Raw genomic sequence first — 25,103 nt, 5'->3', positions numbered from 1 at the left:
AACCAGTTGAAGTTATTTGGGTCAGCTGATCAAACACTTGTGTTTAGTGGTGTTTTGATACGTACACGTCAACCTGGCCAGCGGAAACTTGCCGGTGGTGGGCTAGGGTTCAAACGTGATTGATCTGAATGTATTGCTATATAATCCAAACGCCAGTGTAATGGATAGAGTTCAGTGGTTAGTACAAATGGAGACGGATCGAGCTCAGTGGTTTCTGAATCATGTTGTTGATGTGGCTCTGCCATGTAGCTGAAACATGAAGTTTTGAGAGGAACAGACCGACAGTATTCGTACAACCATAGTGCAAAGTTGTAAATTATTTTTAGGAACAAAAATTGTATAAAAATTGCATGAAATGTAATATCTCATCAGATCGAGATCAAGTATGGGCAACAACGCATGTTTCCCATAAGTTCCGAGTGCCAACCTACGCTAATAAATGTGCCCTTGACAAGGTCTAATCATTACCACCATCCACAACGGTGGGGTTTTGCCACTGAAAAATTTACGATTTCTCTCCGTCCATACCACTCAATAGGTGTGGTTGCCACCCGATGTTCTCCTTGGCCACACTCTGCCCCAACCAAGCATTGTTGGGTTCCTTAACAGGGTAAGGACAAACTGCCCCCCCCTCCATTAATAAATACCCCTACAACCATCCCCCATGAACCCTCGATTGCATGATTTTTCAATCTCCATCATTCTAACACACAAACAACCTTCATCAATTAAGTTATATATTTATTTGCTTTCATACCCCAAACGATATGAACAACATCAAATTTTAATTAACCATCATCATACAATTCTAGTTACTAGGAATATGTAATCCTAGTCCACGAGGAGGAGGTGAAGTGATGTAGAGATGTAGCAAAGAGCTGCTGAGGCTGGCCATCATAGATAACTCCTCATATTCCTTCATTAACCCTTCTGAAACCGACGTAAACTCTGTTTTGTCAGCGCAATCGTTGATGGCTTTGGTTGTTTTCGCAATGCAATCAGGCAGGTCGAAGGGCGTCGGACCTTCGTTGCCTTTGCGAATCTCAAAGCTCTCGATGATATCATGGCAGATTTCGAGGGTGCTCACCATGCCACCGTAGTCCACTCGGCAGGACCCAAGGGCGTGAGTCGCGAGCTTGTCCTTGGTGGCACCATGGATCAAGTTCTCAACCTTGGCCGTCATGGCCGTGGCTCAGGGCTTCATGGCGTTGACGGCCACGAGAGCTAGGATGCGGTAGTCCTTCGCGTCGGTGCTTCGTTTGTCTGACTGGAGCGTTGATACACAAAAGTCATATGTGAAGCGCACCTTGAAGAAGTCACTCGAGACATTCTTGCATGCTTCCAACATGATGCTTGATGACATGGGCTTGGTGTCAGAAGCTTGAGCGGTGATGGCCACGGAAAGGAGAATGATGACAATTCCAGAGAATTCTAAGCAGTGGGTTTGCACCGTTTCCATTGCTGCCAGGCTTGCTAGAAAAATATATTGTAATTGAGGGAGATGATGAATGGATCAAATGGAACTGTAGTGCAGAGATGGATGGGTTGAGGTGGAGTACATACCTATGATTATGGTTTATATATAGTGCACTGAGTAGGGTTTCCAAATGCAATATGCCCCATGGATATCCAAATGATCAATGTTTAACTCTTTGCACATATACCTCGATGGACAATTGGATTTCCTCCTATTTAATCATGGGCAGTATTATCTAATATAGTGTCTCCTGGATGCCATTTTTTATGTAAGCTTAAAGGTGTTCCGGGTTAATAATGATGCATGTGTATCGTATATATCCATCGTGCAAGCGTATCCTAAATGGGTGTAAGCAATTAAATGTATTTAGGAAGGGGCACGGGTTGCCAATTATCTTAAATTTTACCGATTAACATGGTAATTTCTAGGTAGTGGCTAATTAGCAGAAGTATAGATATAGATAGATAGAAATATAGATAGAGAGATAGAGGTCAAGATAGATAGATAGATAGATATGTGTGTGTGTGTGTATATATATATATATATAGTATATAGTATACATATAGATAGGTATAGATATAGAGATAGAGATAGAGATGAAGATATAGATAGATAGATAGACGTAGATATAGATAGATAGATTATCAAGGGCAGACTGCGCATAATCTTCCTTTAATGTCCCAAATCCATTTTGTGATATGGGGAAATAAAGTGAGATTCACTCTAGAAATACATAAAACTAGAACACATTCATGCCACACGTATTAATACTAGCACACCCAAAATGTGGATCTACATATATCTGTGCATATAGTGTCCGGAATACTAATTATTTGGATATCCGTGACTAAGCTGCATTGGATTTATGAACCTGCTGCTGCACTATATAGATGTCACAAGAACCGTACACCACCTCCATCTTTGCACTACAAAATCTGACTATCAATTCATCTCCACCTCTCTCTCAGCTACAAAGCCTACAATACAATTGCAGCTATCCTTGCAGCAATGGCAACCGCACGGGCGACCGCTGCCTTCTCCTCGGTTGCCATCATGCTCCTTTTTGTGTGCATCCGCGCACATGCCGGCGGGCGCGGCGACAAGATCAAGGTGGTGGACCTTGTGGTAGAAACCTGCAAGAACGCTTCGAGCAGCTGCCGCAACAAGCACCTGAACGTGACCCAGGAATTCTGCGTGCAGACTCTCCGGTCGGACAAAAGGATCTTCCAGGCCAAGGACCTCCGTGATCTGTCCCTTGTCGCTGTCGACATCCTCAAGATCCGTGTGGCAGCTGCCGGCGGCAAGGTGAAGGAAGCACTCTAGAAAGCCAAGAAAGGTACGGAGGAGGCGCTGGGCCTCAGGTATTGCCAGGTGGACTACGATGTCGCTATCGGCACCCTCGATCTCTGCGACGCCATGCTCAGGGACTTCCATGTCCCCAGGGGCGACGCCGACGACCCGTGGTCCTTTGAACTGCCCGAGCGTGTGGAGAAGGCGACTGACCATGTCAGCGACTGCGGGCATGATCTTCACATGGATAGCCAGACATTTATCAACGAAAACGAGGAGCTGATCAAGCTGGGCGACCTGAACAATGTCTTGCTAGGGCCATATGACTTTGATAGTTAATAATCTATTTTCTGCCAGAAACAATGTTCATGTAAAACCAACATTACTTTCGTTTGAAATAATAATAATAATGTTGTTTCGATATCGAGTATACCGCCGCCCCCCTTGAGAACACTCATACCGTGCGAAAAATCTCAAATATTTTCAAACTATTGAATTCAAACGCTCAACTAATAGTTAAATATGTGGCATCTCTTAATGAACATCATGACAGGTCATGGCCTAGGTGGCAAAGCCAAGGTTTCCGCAGCAGCAAGTCTCGGGTTTGAGTCTGGTCGCTTTCATTTTTACTTTTTTTTAGGATGCAAAATGTAAAAACGTCGAACTCACGACGTTTGACCAAGCGGCAGAGGGGAAAATATCTGGTGCACCGGAGCTTGTGGTGCTACCGATGCACTGAACTCACATTGCACATTTAAAATGTTTAAAAAATTCTGAAAAAAATTTAGCACACTCATACAACATCAATGTAGGTTGTCACAAAATTTCAAGTTAAAATTCGAAACATAACTTAAAAAAAAAATAACAAATTCAATACTGAATAGTACATAACATAACTTGGGCTTTAGATTTGGCCTATTATCACACTGATGTCAAAATTTGTCATTTTTGTATCTCAAAAAATATTTCATATTTTTACACGAAATTTTGTGACGTCAAACATTGATGTTGCATTAATGTGATAGATATTTTTGAGAATTTTTAAAACATTCTATTGCATCCGGTGCACCGGTAGCACCACAAGTGCGGGTGCACCGGATACATTCCCAAGGGTGAAGAGCCTGAGGATGAACAGCCAATACGGTAGGGCAGGCTTTCTGGTTCTTTTTTTTCGAACAAGGGCAGGCTTTGTGTTCTTTAAGAGTAACTAGAAATCATGCCCATGCATTTCAACGGGGGAGAAAAAGTCACCCCTCATACACACTCTCGAGACATCGGTATATCCCTTAAAATATTTTACGATGTCACATGACAAATAACATGATAAGTGGTGTTGCCCAAAAAAATAAAGATGGGTTGATTTTTGAAGTGTACTCAAGATGTTTTTAACTTATTAGATAACAAAAATATCTACCTAGTTGGAGGTATCTCATTACACATTTTGTTATCATTCGTCCTTGGTGATGCCCAACAAATATTTGCGGTGCGATGAAAATAACAAAGTACATTTTAGTAATTAATGGTAGCATGTTTTTATCTTCTTGTTTTTTCTTTCTTTTTTCTTCTTATTTTTTGGTATATTCTTTGGGTTTTATGGTTTTTTTGCTTTCTTTGTTTTTTGTGTTTCTTTTTCAATTTTATAGTTTTTGTTCGTTTTCTTTCTACATTTTTTATATACACCAAGAATAATTTTTATATACACGTGTAACATTTTCTAAATATATAATTAACATTTTTGACAACTTATATATATATTTATGTCTACGTTTACTCATATACACTGTACAGTTTTTTATACACCAGAAACATTTTTTATCACATTTAAAAATTTGAAAATACATTATTAACACTTTGAAAATACATAATTAACATTTGGTAAAATATTTTTTTATCTCTATATTCTCCATAAACATTGTATATTTTTGTATGCATGACAACCATTTAGATATACACGTTTAACATTTTCCAATTTAATTTTCATCTTTTTTAAACATATAATTTTTTTGATGTCTAATTTTTCTGTACACATTCTATATTTCTTGTGTACATCATGATCATTTTTATATACACAGTTAACATCGTCCAAATACATGATTAATATTTTTGAAAACATTTACTTTTTTATGTCTACTTTGTTCTGTACACATTGTATATTTTTTATACATCAGAAACATTTTATATACACATTTAATATATTTTAAATGCATGCTTAACTTTAAAAAAAACAGAAATTTACATTATTATTTTTCTAATTTTGCTTTCCATACACACTACCCATTTGTTTGTATGCTTAACTTTCTAACTTTGTTTCAAAAAAACAGAAATAGACACATTTAAGGTTCTGATGCTTTAAGCTACAGTTTCCTGAGTGTGACGCCCCCGATTTGACCGTACACTAATCATGCACGCAAATGTGTACGATCACGATCAGGGACTCACGGGAAGATATCACAACACAACTCTACAACATAAATAAGTCATTCAAGCATTATAATACAAGCCAGGGGCCTCGAGGGCTCGAATACAATTGCTCGAACATAGACGAGTCAGCGGAAGCAACAATATCTGAGTACAGACATAAGTTAAACAAGTTTGCCTTAAGAAGGCTAGCACAAAAGTAGCAACGATCGAAAAGGCAAGGCCTCCTGCCTGGGACCTCCTAACTACTCCTGGTCGTCGTCAGCGGCCTGCATGTAGTAGTAGGCACCTCCAGTGTCATGGGAGTCGTCGTCGACGGTGGCGTCTGGCTCCTGGACTCCAACATCTGGTTGCGACAACCAGATAGAAAGGAAAAGGGGGAAAAGAGGGGGAGAAGCAACCGTGAGTACTCATCCAAAGTACTCGCAAGCAAGGAGCTATACTACATATGCATGGGTATATGTGTAAAGGGGCATATCAGTGGACTGAACTGCAGAATGCCGGAATAAGAGGGGGATAGCTAGTCCTGTCGAAGACTACGCTTCTGGACATCTCCATCTTGCAGAGTATAGAAGAAAATAGAGTGAAGTCCTCCAAGTAGCATCGCCTAGCATAATCCTACCCGGCGATCCCCTCCTCATCGCCCTGTTAGAGAGCGATCTCCGGGTTGTATCTGGCACTTGGAAGGGTGTATTTTATTCAGTATCCAGTTCTAGTTGTCATAAGCTCAAGGTACAACTCCGGGTCGTCCTTTTACCGAGGGACACGGCTATTCGAATAGATAAACTTCCCTGCAGGGGTGCACCACATAACCCAACACGCTCGATCCCAATTGGCCGGACACACTTTTCTGGGTCATGCCCGGCCTCGTAAGATCAACGCGTCGCAGCCCCACCTAAGCACAACAGAGCGGTCAGCACGCCGGTCTAATCCTAAGCGCGCAGGGGTCTGGGCCCATCGCCCTATGCACACCTACACGTTGCGAACGCGGCCGCGAGCAGACCTAGCAACCCACACGATCACGGCGGTTGCGTCAAAGCGGTCCAACACGGCGCGCGCCACTCAGTCGCTGACGTCACGAAGGCTTCGGCTGATACCACGACGCCGGGATACCCATAACTACTCCCGCGTAGATGGTTAGTGCGTATAGACCAAATGGCCAGACTCAGATCAAATACCAAGATCTCGTTAAGCGTGTTAAGTATCCGCGAACGCCGACCAGGGCCAGGCCCACCTCTCACCTAGGCGGTCTCAACCTGCCCTGTCGCTCCGCCACAAAGATCCACTTGCGGGTACTCCTACGAGCCGACCCGACTTTAGTCATCACATGTGTCATGTATATAGTATATAAGTATATACCCGTGATCACCGCCCAGGTGATCACGGCCCGATAGTGTAGCACAGCAGACGGACAAGAATGTAGGGCCACTGATGGAAATCTAGCATCCTATACTAAGCATGTAGGATTGCAGGTAAAGGTAACAACAGTAGTAGCAAGGATAGGCTATGCATCAGGATAGGATATCGGAAAGCAGTAACATGCTACACTACTCTAATGCAAGCAGTATAGAGAAGAATAGGCGATATCTGGTGATCAAGGGGGGGGGCTTGCCTGGTTGCTCTGGCAAGTAGGAGGGGTCGTCGACTCCGTAGTCGAACTGGGCAGCTGCAGGGTCGGTCTCGTAGTCTACCGGAGAGAAGAGGGGGAAGAAACAGTAAATACAATGCAAACATAAGCATGACGATGCGTGACATGACAATGAGCGGTGCTAGGGGTGTCCTAACGCGACAGTAGGTGGTACCGGTGAAGGGGGGGGGGGACATCCGGGAGGTATTCCCGATGTTTCACGTTTTCGGACAGACGGACCGGAGGGGAAAGTTGCGAGTTCGATAGGTTAGGGAGGTGTGGTGGACGAACGGGCTGCGTATCCGGATTCGTCTCGTCGTTCTGAGCAACTTTCATATAGAAAACATTTTCATCCGAGTTACGGTTTAAAAGATATGAATTTTCAAAGTTTATTTGAATTTCTGAAATTATTTATATTAAGAAAAATGAATTATGACGTCAGCATGGGGCAATGCTGACGTCAGCAAGTCAACAGGTCGGCTGACCAGTCAAACCAGACAGGTGGGTCCAGTAGGACCCACATGTCAGCCTCTGTTAGTCTAATACTTAATTAAACTAATCTAACAGTATAATTAGAGGGGTGGGCCCCACATGTCAGTGAGTGTTTAGTTAAACTAATTATTTTTATTTATAAAACATTTTCTTTTTCTTTATTTTTTTAATTTTTGCGGAGGGGCCCGCATGTCAGTGACTGGGCCCGCCCAGTCAGCAGTTGACTGGGTCAACCCAGTCAACTGGGGCCCGTGGGGGCCACTGGCAGGGGCACTGGGGTGGGGCCCGACCGGCCACGTCGGCAGGGCACCGGAGAGGGGCTCCGGCGAGCCCCAATGCGGCGGCGCGGCGCGGGTGAGCTTCGGGAATCGGCCACAGTGGCCCATTTGGAGCGTGGTTAGGTCCTACGATGAGCTGACGCTCGCGCGCGTCGGGCGCGGCAAGCGGCAGGTGCCGAGGTGGTCGGGAATGGCACCGGCGATGAGCCGAGGCGGCGACCAGAGCACGGCACTGACGGGAAAGACGCAGGGGGCATGAGGGAAAGAGCTAGTGGGTGCTACGGCATCCTACGGAGATGTTGAGCACGATGGTGTGCTCAAACGCCAGCTGCGTGAGCTGTGGCCGCGACGGCGAGGTGAGCGGCGGAGCAAGATTTCGGCCGATGGCGGATCAGTTGCTAGAGCTCGCAATCGAGCGCGTTGAGTGAGGGGAAGGATAGAGATGCTCACAGGGGGTCTGCAGAGGTGCTAAGCGGGCGCGGGGAAGGCTTGATGACGACGAACGGGTGGCGGCGATCCGAGGTGGTCGAGGAGGAAGATGAAGTCGTCGCGGTCGCTGTAGGGGCTCCGAGCTCCAGCCCGAGGTGGCAGGAGGCGTAGGGGACGACGACGGGGCTATTGAGCACGTCTGCGAGGGGATGGAGGGTCGGTGGCCGCGGCTGCGACGGCGGGCGGCGACGGAGGCGCTCGGGATGATGGGGGGAGCAAGGAGCGGCGCGAAGGAGAGGGGATGGGGGAGGCGCAGGGGCCGAGAGTGAGCGGGGCGAGTGGGAGAGGGGCCCGAGGAGGCGGGGGCCGCAGGCGACCTTATCCTCTCCGGCGTCGGTGCCGGCGAGGTGGTCGGGCGGGAGCGCGCCCCTGTTCCGACCCGGTCGGGGGAACAGGGAAGGGGGCGAGGGAGGAGAGGTGGGCTGGGCCGGGGTCGGGGGTGCGGGGGTGCGGCCCAGTTTGGGCCGGGGGGGTTCGGTGCAGATGGCCCACGGGTCCAGTGGGGGGGGGAAAGGGCCTTTTCCTTTTTTTTTCTCTGACTGTGTTCTGTTTTCTTTTTTTTATTTGTTTATTTCCTTTTTTGTTTTATTTTATTTAAAAGTATTTAGGTATTTTATAAAAATGTGTTTTCTCCACCATAATTACCAGTGTAATATTTGGCACCCACTGAACATTTTTGTTTGAGTTTTTGAAAACTTTTATTTTTCACTTTAATTATATTTGAAGTTTGAACTAGGAGTTTGAAAAGGAAGGTGATTCAAATGTGATCAAGCCCTGTTTAGCGACATGATTAGCTTAATCACAGGGAGTTACTGTAGCATGATTCCCAGGGTGTTACACTGAGCATGCTTCAACATCATTTGCTTCCGCATATCATACATATTGGGCTTTTCATGAATACTTTTTTTTTGTTTTAAAGATTGTCAAAGTACATGCTGCAAAATACTATTGAATTAATTGTTTTCCTCGAGTCAAATGAAAATATGGAAACTGTCAAGGAGATGTCGAATGATGAATTTCACTAATATGGAAACTGTCTGGATTATACTTAAGATACATCGGAGAGATGTCCCAGATTTATTCTTTTGAATTTCACTAATTTCTTTCCATGGCTTCAGATTCACCAGTGCGTTCATTAGTGCCATTTCCAGTTACTATTGGTGCCTATGATTTGTTCAGGTGATGGGGTAGCCGCCAACTTGGGCCTGCTGAAGAACGGCGGCTCTGCAGGAGGGGGATGGAGTCGCGGAAGCTACTGTGCCGGCGGGAGCGACGGTTCCACAGCGAGCTGGTCATACGTCACCTCTGAGTTGGAGGATGTCCAAGGCCGGGATTGTTCATCATCACTGAGCTGCGGTAAGTACGGGATTTTCCAGAGAGTGGTGGATGGATTTTTTTTGTCCAAATGGTGGTGGATGTATGCATATGTGTATTTTGGTGGCCTTTTTGTGCTGGATCCGTCCATTTTACATTATAAATTAATTGTATCGGCTGTCGCAGCGATGATGGATTGTATTGTATCAACCCTTCTGGTTAATTGAGTTCAGAACCATGGAATAAATACTAGCATCCAGTCAGGATTTAAAAGCGAAAGCATGATCTTTGTTTAGTTATGTGCGCAAAAAAGCTCATGTACGAATCTGACTTAAAATATGTAGGTGTAGTCTCGCACAAAGGAAGGGAGAAGATAACTTGATGTCAATGAACCGTGAATGGAAATAAAAACACCAGACTGAATTATGTACTCTTTCTTCCTAGCTTAAATTATTGATTGACATGGTACTGCGCCATGTTATTCTAATTTTATACACTTCTTTTTCCCCATATATATATATATATATATATATATATATATATATATATATATATATATATATATATATATATATATATATATATATATATATATTGGGTTCTTAGCTTCCTAAAACTCAGGAGTATTTTATCTTTCTCATATATTTTAATTTATTTTACGCAGGCTGAGATAATGCTGATGCTCAATCCAAATCTAGATGTCTCATCTCTAAACATTTGAAACGCTGAGTATTCCATGGAAGCTTGCCTAGTCGCTTTCGAGCAACATTATATCTTTGGATGTTTGCACCTTTGTGGCCCTAGACTTCCTTATATGATACAAAAAATGCTGGTCGAGAACCCCATTCATCTTGCGGTACTAAATAGTCTCATGTGGAGGAGAGGAAGGCGGCAATGACGAATGGGAAGTACCATCCCATGTGGATAGTCAATGACCCCACCACACAACATTTCTCTTTCTAGACATAAAAACTGCCTCCCGGGTCACACGCCCGGGCAACTCCGGAGGCCCCCTCGAACCTAGCCAGCAGCACATCCTTCCCAGATCTGTACTCGCCGCCGTCATTGCCGGCCGCAGGTGCGGCGGCGGCGGCGGCGCTGCCCTTTCACCAAAGGTGGAAGGTGTGTGGTGGCTCGAGCCTACCTTCTCTGCGAGCGCAGAGGACAACGGCATCGAGAGGAGCTGTTTGGCCGAGGCGGAGGCGCTCGCCGCCGTGGGGCTCTATGCTGTGGCTTGGATCATAGCTCGTCGCCGGCGCGCGGCGTCGTTCGGCCGTGTGGCCTGGGCGTCGTCCTCCCGTGCGCGGTCCCGCCCAAGGATCTGGATCCGCTGGCCCCTGATCCGTGATGTGCAGGTGGGGCCCAGGGACGGGCATGACCGGCGGCTAGTGGTAATCCGGCTAATGGCTGGTGCCGGGAAGCTCGGTCTGCCCAGGTCATCGCTGCCCTCACTGCTGCCGCGACCACGTGGGGGTCCAGAAATCCTCATCCATGCGGATGGCGCAGCGGTCAGATCTGGACAGCTTGGTTGCGGTGATCTACATCCAATTGGCTGTGTGCTGCAGCGCCTCCTACAGCTCCACGATGTCGACGGTCATCGGAAAGTCTATTTTCCAGGCTAATGGTTGACTTCGACGGTGAGATGCAAACTATGGGCAGCGACTTGACGCAAAGGAATGGTTATGCAACGACAGCAATCACATCGCATGTAGTTGTTGGGATCGTGGAGAAGTGGTGGCGACAGCACATGAGTGACTTCGATGGTGGTGCTACTTATGCATTCGGTCTCGAGCTCCGGGGTGAAAGTCTAGGTCTGGCCAATTGGAATACCTGGCAATGGTGATGTTGTTCTTACATCGTTACCTTGTTGAAGGTATTGCTCGGTTATGCTCGGACTGATTCTTCAGGGTGAAAATCTAGATTCTAGCATTTGTTGTTGGATCCGGTGACGACGGTGCTTGAGCGCCGCTCCCTTTCTGAAGGCGTTGCTGTTGAAGAAATTCGTTGTCCATGTGGTGTCATAAGATAGTTGGTGCGGATATGGTCATTGTCGTAATTTGCCGATCGTGGATATGATCGCTTGGGTTTTAATTTTTCATCGCCTACGCATAGCTTTGGTCGCATGTGACTTTGCTATTTGCTGGCGTGTTGTGTGTGTGTGCGTTGGTGTTGGCTGTGTGCATCCTAGTTATGCAGAGGCCGGGTGTCTGCTTATTGTGTTTGTATCCTCTTGATGCTTCACTATGAGCTAATAAAATCCGCCCTTTATCGAAAAAAACATTTATTATCTAGTGGCAACCCATGGGCATTGAACTCAGGGGGTGTTTGTTTTCAGGGACTTTTTGATGTAGCGACTAGAAAAAGTCTCTATTAAAAACTTTTTAACCAAACATGAGGGACTACTAGGGATTAAGAGTTGCTTTTTTGACTAAATGAAGAAGACTCTCAAGGAGAGTCTTTTTTGGGACTTTTTCAACAATGCCCCTCCCTGCATCCATTGCCCCGCCGCCTCATGATGTTGTTTGGTTGTTATTTTTCTGTATACTAGGGGTAACATGGTCCTTTACATGTCATTTAATAACCTCTAGGGAGGGACTAGAGACTTTTTAGTCCCTGGAAACAAACATGGAGGGACTTTTTGGGACTAGGGACGTTTTAGTTGGGACTAGAAAAAGTCCTAGAACTTATGAACCAAACAGGGCCTCAGATTCATTTACTTCTGCACTTATACCCATGGTTTGATGGATCGAGAAATTTGGCGACATTAATTGGAATGAGGAATATCTTATATCCATAAACATCAGATTTTTTTTCCCAGTAGAACATGATCATGATGAACCCGTGAGATTTTTAAAATACCTATGGCAACGCATGTGCATTCTACTAATGTATATAGTGTAGTAGAAAAATTATTTCTTCAAAAATAAATAAATTTATGTAAATATTTCTACTATTAGACCACCCTGGCACACTGGTCTGGCTAGTCTATTGTTCACTCCCGATCCAAAACCTTGATAACAAGCGTGACATCATATTCCACCATGGAGTATTTGAAATGGAAGCTGATCCCGATACATCTTTTTTAGAGTTGACCTTACGCGTGAATCTGTATTACTGTAGGAAGAGTAGTCTTGTTAATTACCCAAGTGTCATGTTGGCATGCATCATGCATATGCTTAATCAGCAAATGCTGTGCTCCAATATGCGTCTCAAATAAATGAAAACAATGATGTTCCCAACTAGGAAATATCTTAGAGCATCTCTAGAAGATCCTTTATTTTTTTTAAGAGGAGGTTAAATCCCAGGCTTCTGCATCAATCGATGTACAACCATTTTTATTAATTATTCCATAAAGGTCTGACAAGAACATACATCAATCCACCCGAAGCCATCACTCACACCTACAAACTCGATAATACGGAGTGCTCTCACTCCCCATATCTAAAACCGGTGTTGTCGCCGATCCATCCACATAAAATATCAGGACAAACAGCCGGTGCAGCCTACCTAAAGCGCATACCACATGCATACGTTTTAGAAGGCGCCATCATCATCTGACCACTTACCCATCTTCAGAAGAAACATCCGCATCATCCTTGCCAGTCCGGACATCCGTCGACGCCACCACGGCGCCCAACGGTGCCACCGCCCTACGCTCGTTCGTCCAGACGCGAAGACACTGGAAGATCCATCGTGCGTAGCACCTGCCAACTAGGCATGACTCAGCGTAGCACCTGTCGGCCATGCATGACTTAACAGCTCCACCGAAGCTCCGTTCAAGACGATGCCGCTCCACCTCCTGCCTCTGTCTTCCATCGCTGCTGCACAAACGATACTCCCGAGAGAGAAACAGCACCGTAGTACCGCGATCGTCCGATCTGGAAGACCAGATCCTAGGGTTTCCCCCGAAGCAGCACGAGTGGGTCGACAACAGTTACACGATGATGCCTTCATCAAGGTAACGGTGCAAAACGCCGCCAATGCCCGCCAACACCGGAAACTATGTCTCTCTGACTCGTAGCCGAGATTAGATGACTGTTGGGAATCGTAGCATAATTTTCAAATTTTCCTACGCTCACCAAGATGCATCTATGGAGTATACTAGCAACGAGGGGAAAGGAGTGCATCTACATACCCATGTTGATCGCGAGCGGAAGCATTCCAATGAACGTGGATGACGGAGTCGTACTCGCCGTGATTCAAATCACCGATGACCGAGTGCCGAACGGATGGCACCTCCACGTTCAACACACGTACGGTGCAGCGACGTCTCCTCCTTCTTGATCCAGCAAGGGGGGAGGAGAGGTTGATGGAGATCCAGCAGCACGACGGCGTGGTGGTGGATGTAGCGGGATCTCGGCAGGGCTTCGCCGAGCGTCTGCTAGAGGGAGAGGTGTAGCAGGGGAGGAGGGAGGCGCCCAAGGCTGTCATGTTGCTGCCCTCCCTCCCCCCTTTATATAGGCCCCCTGGGAGGGGGGGGGGGCGCCGGCCAAACCCCATCTAGGGTGGGGGGCGGCGGCCAAGGGGGTGCCTTGCCCCCCAAGGCAAGTGGGAAGCCCCCCCCACCCTAGGGTTTCCAACCCTAGGCGCAGGGGGGGAGGCCCATGGGGGGGCGCCCAGCCCACTAGGGGCTGGTTCCCTTCCCACTTCAGCCCACGGGGCCCTCCGGGATAGGTGGCCCCACCCGGTGGACCCCCGGGACCCTTCCGGTGGTCCCGGTACAATACCGGTAACCCCCGAAACTTTCCCGGTGGCCGAAACTTGATTTCCTATATATAATTCTTCACCTCCGGACCATTCCGGAACTCCTCGTGACGTCCGGGATCTCATCCGGGACTCCGAACAACTTTCGGGTTTCCGCATACACATATCTCTACAACCCTAGCGTCACCGAACCTTAAGTGTGTAGACCCTACGGGTTCGGGAGACATGCAGACATGACCGAGACGCCTCTCAGGTCAATAACCAACAGCGGGATCTGGATACCCATGTTGGTTCCCACATGTTCCACGATGATCTCATCAGATGAACCACGATGTCGAGGATTCAATCAATCCCGTATACAATTCCCTTTGTTAATCGGTATGTTACTTGCCCGAGATTCGATCGTCGGTATCCCAATACCTTGTTCAATCTCGTTACCGGCAAGTCTCTTTACTCGTACCGCAATGCATGATCCCGTGACTAATGCCTTAGTCACATTGAGCTCATTATGATGATGCATTACCGAGTGGGCCCAGAGATACCTCTCCGTCACACGGAGTGACAAATCCCAGTCTCGATCCGTGCCAACCCAACAGACACTTTCGGAGATGCCCGTAGTGCACCTTTATAGTCACCCAGTTACGTTGTGACGTTTGGCACACCCAAAGCACTCCTACGGTATCCGGGAGTTGCACGATCTCATGGTCTAAGGAAAAGATACTTGACATTGGAAAAGCTCTAGCAAACGAAACTACACGATCTTTTATGCTATGCTTAGGATTGGGTCCTGTCCATCACATCATTCTCCTAATGATGTGATCCCGTTATTAATGACATCCAATGTCCATAGTCAGGAAACCATGACGATCTGTTGATCAACGAGCTAGTCAACTAGAGGCTTACTAGGGACACGTTGTGGTCTATGTATTCACACATGTATTACGATTTCCGGACAATACAATTATAGCATGAACAATAGACAATTACCATGAACAAAGAAATATAATAATAACCATTTATTATTGCCTCTAGGGCATATTTCCAACAGTCTCCCACTTGCACTAGAGTCAATAATCTAGTTACATTGTGATGAATCGAACACCCATTGCGTCCTGGTGTTGATCATGTTTTGCTCTAGGGAGAGGTTTAGTCAACGGATCTGCTACATTCAGGTCCGTATGTACTTTACAAATATCTATGTCTCCATTTTGAACACTTTCACGAATGGAGTTGAAGCGATGCTTGATATGCCTGGTCTTCCTGTGAAACCTGGGCTCCTTCGCAAGGGCAATAGCTCCAGTGTTGTCACAGAAGAGAGTCATTGGGCCCGACGCATTGGGAATCACCCCTAGGTCGGTAATGAACTCCATCATCCAGACTACTTCCTGTGCTGCCTCCGAGGCTGCCATGTACTCCGCTTCACATGTAGATCCCGCCACGACGCTTTGCTTGCAACTGCACCAGCTTACTGCTCCTCCATTCAAAATATACACGTATCCGGTTTGTGACTTCGAGTCATCCAGATCTGTGTCGAAGCTAGCGTCGACGTAACCCTTTACGACGAGCTCTTCGTCACCTCCATAAACGAGAAACATATCCTTAGTCCTCTTCAGGTACTTCAGGATATTCTTGACCGCTGTCCAGTGTTCCATGCCGAGATTACTTTGGTACCTTCCTACCAACCTTACGGCAAGGTTTACATCAGGTCTGGTACACAACATGGCATACATAATAGACCCTATGGCCGAGGCACAGGGGATGACACTCATCTTTTCTGTATCTTCTGCCGTGGTCGGGCATTGAGCCGTGCTCAATTGCACACCTTGCAATACAGGCAAGAACCCCTTCTTGGACTGATCCATATTGAACTTCTTCAATATCTTGTCAAGGTATGTACTCTGTGAAAGACCAATGAGGCGTCTTGATCTATCTTTATAGATCTTGATGCCTAATATATAAGCAGCTTCTCCAAGGTCCTTCATTGAAAAACACTTATTCAAATAGGCCTTTATACTTTCCAAGAATTCTATATCATTTCCCATCAATAGTATGTCATCCACATATAATATGAGAAATGCTACAGAGCTCCCACTCAGTTTCTTGTAAACACAGGCTTCTCCATAAGTCTGTGTAAACCCAAACGCTTTGATCATCTCATCAAAGCGAATGTTCCAACTCCGAGATGCTTGCACCAGCCCATAGATTGAGCGCTGGAGCTTGCATACTTTGTTAGCATTCTTAGGATCGACAAAACCTTCCGGCTGCATCATATACAACTCTTCCTTAAGGAAGCCATTAAGGAATGCCGTTTTGACGTCCATCTGCCATATCTCATAATCATAGTATGCGGCAATTGCTAACATGATTCGGACAGACTTCAGCTTCGCTATGGGCGAGAAAGTCTCATCGTAGTCAATCCCTTGAACTTGTCGATAACCCATAGCGACAAGTCGAGCTTTGTAGATGGTCACATTACCATCCGCGTCCGTCTTCTTCTTAAAGATCCATTTGTTTTCTATGGCTCGCCGATCATCGGGCAAGTCAGTCAAAGTCCATACTTTGTTTTCATACATGGATCCTATCTCGGATTTCATGGCTTCTAGCCATTTGTCGGAATCTGGGCCCGCCATCGCTTCTTCATAGTTCGAAGGTTCACCGTTGTCTAACAACATGATTTCCAGGACTGGGTTGCCGTACCACTCTGGTGCGGAACGTGTCCTTGTGGACCTACGAAGTTCAGTAGGAACTTGATCCGAAGCTTCATGATCATCATCATTAACTTCCTCCCCAGTCGGTGTAGGCACCACAGGAACATCTTCCCGCGCCGCGCTACTTTCCGGTTCGGAAGGGGTGACTATCACCTCATCAAGTTCCACTTTCCTCCCACTCAATTCTTTCGAGAGAAACTCCTTCTCCAGAAAGGACCCGTTCTTGGCAACAAAGATCTTGCCTTCGGATCTGAGGTAGAAGGTATACCCAATGGTTTCCTTAGGGTATCCTATGAAGACGCATTTCTCCGATTTGGGTTCGAGCTTTTCAGGTTGAAGTTTCTTGACATAAGCATCGCATCCCCAAACTTTTAGAAACGGCAGCTTAGGTTTCTTCCCAAACCATAATTCATACGGTGTCGTCTCAACGGATTTCGACGGAGCCCTATTTGTGAATGGAGCAGTCTCTAAAGCATAGCCCCAAAATGAGAGCGGTAAATCGGTAAGAGACATCATAGATCGCACCATATCCAATAGAGTGCGATTACGACGTTCGGACACACCATTTCTCTGAGGTGTTCCAGGCGGCGTGAGTTGTGAAACTATTCCACATTTCCTTAAGTGTGTACCAAATTCGTGACTTAAATATTCTCCACCACGATCTGATCGTAAGAATTTTATTTTCCTGTCACGTTGATTCTCAACTTCACTCTGAAATTCCTTGAACTTTTCAAAGGTTTCAGACTTGTGTTTCATTAGGTAGACATACCCATATCTACTTAAGTCATCAGTGAGAGTGAGAACATAACGATATCCTCCGCGAGCCTCAGCACTCATTGGACCGCACACATCGGTATGTATGATTTCCAATAAGTTGGTCGCTCGCTCCATTGTTTCGGAGAACGGAGTCTTGGTCATCTTACCCATGAGGCATGGTTCGCACGTGTCAAATGATTCGTAATCAAGAGACTCCAAAAGTCCATCTGCATGGAGCTTCTTCATGCGCTTGACACCAATGTGACCAAGGCGGCAGTGCCACAAGTATGTGGGACTATCGTTATCAACTTTACATCTTTTGGTATTCACACTATGAACATGTGTAACATCACGTTCGAGATTCATCAAGAATAAACCATTGACCAGCGGGGCATGACCATAAAACATATCTCTCAAATAAATAGAACAACCATTATTCTCGGATTTAAATGAGTAGCCATCTCGAATTAAACGAGATCCAGATACAATGTTCATGCTCAAAGCTGGCACTAAATAACAATTATTGAGGTTTAAAACTAATCCCATAGGTAGATGCAGAGGTAGCGTGCCGACAACAATCACATCGACCTTCGAACCATTCCCGACGCGCATCGTCACCTCGTCCTTCGCCAGTCTCCGTTTATTCCGTAGTTCCTGTTTTGAGTTACAAATATGAGCAACCGCACCGGTATCAAATACCCAGGAGCTACTACGATTACTGGTAAGGTACACATCAATTACATGTATATCACATATACCTTTGGTGTTGCCGGCCTTCTTGTCCGCTAAGTATTTGGGGCAGTTCCGCTTCCAGTGACCATTTCCCTTGCAATAAAAGCACTCTGTCTCAGGCTTGGGTCCATTCCTTGGCTTCTTCCCGGCAACTGGCTTACCGGGCGCGGCAACTCCCATGCCGTCCTTCTTGAAGTTCTTCTTACCCTTGCCCTTCTTGAACTTAGTGGTTTTATTCACCATCAACACTTGATGTTCTTTTCTGATCTCCACCTCCGCTGATTTCAGCATTGAATATACCTCAGGAATGGTCTTTTCCATTCCCTGCATATTGAAGTTCATCACAAAGCTCTTGTAGCTTGGTGGAAGCGACTGGAGGATTCTGTCAATGACCGCGTCATCCGGGAGATTAACTCCCAGCTGAGTCAAGCGGTTGTGCAACCCAGACATTCTGAGTATGTGCTCACTAACAGAACTATTCTCCTCCATTTTACACCTGAAGAACTTGTCGGAGACATCATATCTCTCGAACCGGGCATGAGCTTGGAAAACCATTTTGAGCTCCTCGAACATCTCATATGCTCCATGTTTCTCAAAACGCTTTTGGAGACCCGGTTCTAAGCTGTAAAGCATGCCGCACTGAACGAGGGAGTAATCATCAGCACGCTGCTGCCAAGCGTTCATAACGTCTTGGTTGTCTGGGATTGGTGCTTCACCTAGCGGTGCTTCTAAGACATAATATTTCTTGGCTACTATGAGGATGATCCTCAGGTTCCGGACCCAGTCCGTATAGTTGCTGCCATCATCTTTCAGCTTGGTTTTCTCTAGGAACGCGTTGAAATTGAGGACAACGTTGGCCATTTGATCTACAAGACATAGTGTAAAGATTTTAGACTAAGTTCATGATAATTAAGTTCATCTAATCAAATTACTCAATGAACTCCCACTCAGATAGACATCCCTCTAGTCATCTAAGTGAAACATGATCCGAGTTAACAAGACCGTGTCCGATCATCACGTGAGACGGACTAGTCAAGATCGGTGAACATCTCCATGTTGATCGTGTCTTCTATACGACTCATGCTCGACCTTTCGGTCCTCCGTGTTCCGAGGCCATGTCTGTACATGCTAGGCTCGTCAAGTCAACCTAAGTGTATTGCGTGTGTTCCGAGGCCATGTCTGTACATGCTAGGCTCGTCAACACCCGTTGTATTCGAACGTTAGAATCTATCACACCCGATCATCACGTGGTGCTTCGAAACAACGAACCTTCGCAACGGTGCACAGTTAGGGGGAACACATTTCTTGAAATTATCATAAGGGATCATCTTACTTACTACCGTCGTTCTAAGCAGATAAGATGCAAAAACATGATAAACATCACATGCAATCAAATAGTGACATGATATGGCCAATATCATTATGCTCCTTTGATCTCCATCTTCGGGGCACCATGATCATCTTCGTCACCGGCATGACACCATGATCTCCATCATCATGATCTCCATCATTGTGTCTTCATGAAGTCGTCACGCCAATGATTACTTCTACTTCTATGGCTAACGCATTTAGCAACAAAGTAAAGTAATTTACATGGCGTTATTCAATGACACGCAGGTCATACGTAATAATAAAGAAAACTCCTATGGCTCCTGCCGGTTGTCATACTCATCGACATGCAAGTCATGATTCCTATTACAAGAATATGATCAATCTCATACATCACATATATCATTCATCACATCTTCTGGCCATATCACATCACATAACACATGCTGCAAAAACAAGTTAGACGTCCTCTAATTGTTGTTGCAAGTTTTTATGTGGCTTGTAGGTTTCTAGCAAGAATGTTTCTTACCTACGTATGACCACAACGTGATTTGCCAATTTCTATTTACCCTTCATAAGGACCCTTTTCATCGAATCCGCTCCGACTAAAGTAGGAGAGACAGACACCCGCTAGCCACCTTATGCAACTAGTGCATGTCAGTCGGTGGAACCTGTCTCACGTAAGCGTACGTGTAAGGTCGGTCTGGGCCGCTTCATCCTACAATACCGCCGAAACAAGATACGACTAGTAGCGGCAAGAAGAATTGGCAACATCAACGCCCACAACTGCTTTGTGTTCTACTCGTGCATAGTAACTACGCATAGGCCTGGCTCATGATGCCACTGTTTGGAATCGTAGCATAATTTTAAAATTTTCCTACGCTCACCAAGATGCCTCTATGGAGTATACTAGCAACGAGGGGAAAGGAGTGCATCTACATACCCTTGTAGACCGCGAGCGGAAGCGTTCCAATGAACGTGGATGACGGAGTCGTACTCGCCGTGATTCAAATCACCGATGACCGAGTGCCGAACGGACGGCACCTCCGCGTTCAACACACGTACGGTGCAGCGACGTCTCCTCCTTCTTGATCCAGCAAGGGGGGAGGAGAGGTTGATGGAGATCCAGCAGCACGACGGCGTGGTGGTGGATGTAGCGGGATCTCGGCAGGGCTTCGCCGAGCGTCTGCGAGAGGGAGAGGTGTAGCAGGGGAGGATGGAGGCGCCCAAGGCTATCATGTTGCTGCCCTCCCTCCCCCCCTTTATATAGGCCCCCTGGGAGGGGGGGGGGCGACGACCAAACCCCATCTAGGGTGGGGGGCGGCGGCCAAGGGGGTGCCTTGCCCCCCAAGGCAAGTGGGAAGCCCCCCCACCCTAGGGTTTCCAACCCTAGGCGCAGGGGGGAGGCCCATGGGCGGGCGCCCAGCCAACTAGGGGCTGGTTCCCTTCCCACTTCAGCCCACGGGGCCCTCCGGGATAGGTGGCCCCACTCGGTGGACCCCCGGGTCCGGTGGTCCCGGTACAATACCGGTAACCCCCGAAACTTTCGCGGTGGCCGAAACTTGACTTCCTATATATAATTCTTCACCTCCGGACCATTGCGGAACTCCTCGTGACGTCCGGGATCTCATCCGGGACTCCGAACAACTTTCGGGTTTCCGCATACACATATCTCTACAACCCTAGCGTCACCGAACCTTAAGTGTGTAGACCCTACGGGTTCGGGAGACATGCAGACATGACCGAGACGCCTCTCCGGTCAATAACCAACAGCGGGATCTGGATAAGCATGTTGGTTCCCACATGTTCCACGATGATCTCATCAGATGAACCACGATGTCGAGGATTCAATCAATCCCGTATACAATTCCCTTTGTTAATCGGTATGTTACTTGCCCGAGATTCGATCGTCGGTATCCCAATACCTTGTTCAATCTCGTTACCGGCAAGTCTCTTTACTCGTACCGCAATGCATGATCCCGTGACTAACGTGTAGGGGAACGCAGCGGAAAACAAAAAATTTCCGACCTACGCACCAGCCCAGGACCACTATGGAGACTGCATACATGGTTTGATCTTTTTCGTTACCGACTCGTAGCGCAGCGGGAAGTAGAGTCGATGACGATCGGCGGTGCAGATCCCCGCAGCTAGGATTTACAACCTCCCAACCGTGAGGATGTATACCCTCATCTGCTCCTCAGACAGCCCTCCAGGAGGCGGTCGAACAGCCCCCCGGACGGTGTCGCGGACAGCCCTTCGGGAGGACCTTCGAAACTCGAACGGTCACTCGGACAGCCCTTCGGGAGGACCTTCGAAACTCGGACGGTCACACGGACAGCCCTTCGGGAGGCACTCACGAACTAAGACCGAAACTACGATCTCTCTACAGAGTTGCACACATACGGTGTCATCTATCCGGCAGGGCTTCGCCGTCCAGAACTAGTTCCTGCCGGAACCCAGACAACCTTACGGCTCTACGAAACTCTTTTCGTGGGAGGGAGAGAAGAAGCCAGATAATGCATGGCATGTGTATGAGAGCAAGGGATGAGTGTGGAGGGCTGCCCCTCCACCTCTATTTATAGGAAATCCCAAGGGGGTAGGGTAGTTTCACAAAAAACCCAAAATGCACATGAATGAAGTCCTTCCACAAGGACCTAGGAGTGAAACCAAGGAACAAGAGGGTCCCCAAGGGGGGATACCCCATGTGGCCGGCCACACCCCCATGAGGGGCCCAAAAAATGGCTCCTATCCATCCATATCATCCCCAAGATCTTTTGGAGCAAAGCCCCAAAAGGTGGCTTTCCATAAAGTAACCATAAAGCTGATTTTCACTATTCACGACGACATTTTTCAGCGTCTGATCGAACTGAAAATATTTATGTGGGCTAAGAACATTTCTAGTACCCACTAAAATGATTTTCAACGCGTTCCGAAACAATTCCGGTTTCAGTGATTTTCATCTGCGAAACGCATCTGAAGTGGCTCCGGCAGCTCCGGAACATTTCCGGTTTTTATCTCAGAAAATTCCAAAAACTTCCAGAATGATTCTGGCATCCTCCAAGAATTATCAGGCATGTGCCGAAACCAATTTGACTTAATGGTGTATCCCGAAACAACTTTTCGGTATCATCGAAACTTATCCGATGACCTCTCTCTGCGGTACGATTCCGCTGTCCGAAACTTTTCGGTGTCCGAAACTTTTTCGGTGATTTTCTCTCAGACTCCCTATCTAGTATTCAGCAGATAGATGACCCTTAAGCGTGTGACCCTACAGGTTCGGTGAAGTATAGACATGACCCGGAACCCCTTCCGATCAATGATCAACATCGGAGCCGTGGACACCCATATTGACCCCTATACCCACACGAATAAATATTCGAGTGAACCTCCAGTTGCCGTGTGCTATTCCTGTTGCTTCGCGATATGTTACAAATACCCGAGGTGAGACATGTTGGCATTCCCGTGGATCAACAACTTGTCCACTATGCTAGTTACCTCATTACCGGTATTGTTCTCTTTCCTCGTTATCGTGTTCCGGCATCCCCGTGATCAAATCACAAAGTGTCTGGCCAGACGATGATGGATACCGTAACACCGAGAGGGCCCAGAGATATCTCTCAATCGTCGGAGGAGCAAATCCCAATCTTGAGCTATCAAGTTACTTGACACACTTTTCCATGAACCCGTAAGCCGCCGTAATAGCCACCCATTTACGGATGACGTTTAACAAACCCCAAAGTTCATGAAGCAAGCATGAAGAAACTCGATACTCTCATGGTCTAAGGAATCATGCAAACGTTAACCATCTCTGTGTTATGTACCAATAAACTTGTGACGAATGAATCTCATAGCATAACATCATGCCGGGTCGATTCAACACAAATGTTCTCTTAACATTATGCCCTCAAGGTTGCTGACATAGACATGCCCATGATCAGGAAAACATAACCATCATGCAACACTTGAGCTAGTCTTAGAGGCCAGACTAGGAATACATTTTACCGTTTATTATTCCACACGTGCATATGAGTCTTCCTCCGAGCCTCGTGGTTATTGCAGACTCGAGAACCATAGCAGTTATAGCATGGAACATAAACATAATTATGAACTCGGAGATAAATAATATCATTTATTATTGCCTCTAGGGCATATCTCCTACAGACTCCCACTTGCACTAGAGTCAATAATCTAGTTAATGCTAATGCACTTTACACCTATGGCACACCGGTGTAAATATGCTTCGCTTGTGGTATAGCCTGATGTCCAACGGATCTGACGACTTCAGTTCCTTGTGTATCTTTGCATGTCCTCGCGTTTTCACGTTTTCGCAAAATTCATATTTTGTGTGGACTTGGCTTTGTATGTATGTGAATCACAGGTCGAACCTGGATTCCTCAGACTGAGTTATGGAGCAACTACCTGCAGTAGTGTCCCATTGTCAAAAGCCATCTTGGAACTATACTAAGTTCATGAATGAACTATATGATTCAACATCTTCTTTGTCGCTTCTAAAGCGTCAACATACTTAGCCCTTGTTATAGAATTCGCCACAGTAACTAGTTTGAACAAATTCCAACTAACTGTGCCACCACATTGTGTGTTACACAAAACCCTTAACTTAAATCGAAAATCGCACGGTGAAAAGATGAAGACTATCAATGTAACATTTTACAACGAACTCTTCATGATCTCCGCTTGCAAGAAAACATATCATCAGTACTTACTCTAGTACTCAATGACATCTTTCACTGTTGTCCCACGATAAGTACTTTGATCACTTTAGTATCCATACTCGCAACACCTTGGGAGTATCGGACATATCTGGTTGTTTTACATACCATGGAATACATGATTAATCCAAGCACAAAAGTGTGTGGAATCTGCATCATGTATTTTACTCATCAGTGTTTTGGGACACCGAGTCTTGCAAAAACTCCTTCCATGTGACTTTGGCAAGAATCACTCCTTGGCGTTTTAAATGCTAAAAGGTTTTAGCATCTTGTCAATATGTATTCATTGCTTAGCCCCATTAGGTAAATCTATCACCATAGATCATCATGCCTAATATTGAGGCTATTTAGCCTAAGCACTTCATCGAAAAACTATTTTCAAATGAAGTCCTAATTCGTGTCAAGAAATTTATTTCCAATTACCAATGTGCCAAGCACATAAGGTTTTTAGAAATATTATTACGCTCCCACTTACTTTCTTGAATTACAAGCATCTTCGTTACCCATTGATGAAGTCAAAACCCCTTTGACCATTTCATCAAAACACGAAGATTCCAACTCCATTTTGCTCTCTTCTGTCCATTGCTGGAACTCTGAAGTTTGCATACCTACTAGCATCCTCTGGATCGACAAATTACTTTGGACTGTATCATATACAAGTCCTAGCTTTCATTTCCATCAGATGGAAATCCTTTTATCATCCATGTTTCATATCTCATGATTGAAATATGTATTAATTGCTAGTTCAACCCGAACCGA

General features: G+C 46.2%; 1 long non-coding RNA gene and 1 pseudogene across 1 annotated transcript; one reads left to right on the top strand and one right to left on the bottom strand.

Moving 5' to 3' along the window:
* Positions 1 to 720: 720 nt before the first annotated feature.
* Positions 721 to 1,962, bottom strand: LOC141027720 (uncharacterized). The gene is made up of 2 exons (XR_012189529.1): positions 1,564 to 1,962; positions 721 to 1,473 (listed from the first exon to the last, which is right to left on the bottom strand). It is a non-coding gene; the product is annotated as an uncharacterized lncRNA (long non-coding RNA).
* A 264-nt stretch (positions 1,963 to 2,226) lies between these two features.
* On the top strand, positions 2,227 to 3,197 carry LOC141027676 (uncharacterized; annotated as a pseudogene).
* Positions 3,198 to 25,103: the final 21,906 nt, after the last annotated feature.

Source organism: Aegilops tauschii, chromosome 7 (genome assembly GCF_002575655.3).
Source record: "Aegilops tauschii subsp. strangulata cultivar AL8/78 chromosome 7, Aet v6.0, whole genome shotgun sequence".
Taxonomy (NCBI): domain Eukaryota; kingdom Viridiplantae; phylum Streptophyta; class Magnoliopsida; order Poales; family Poaceae; genus Aegilops; species Aegilops tauschii.
This window is presented reverse-complemented; position numbering and strand designations above follow the sequence as displayed.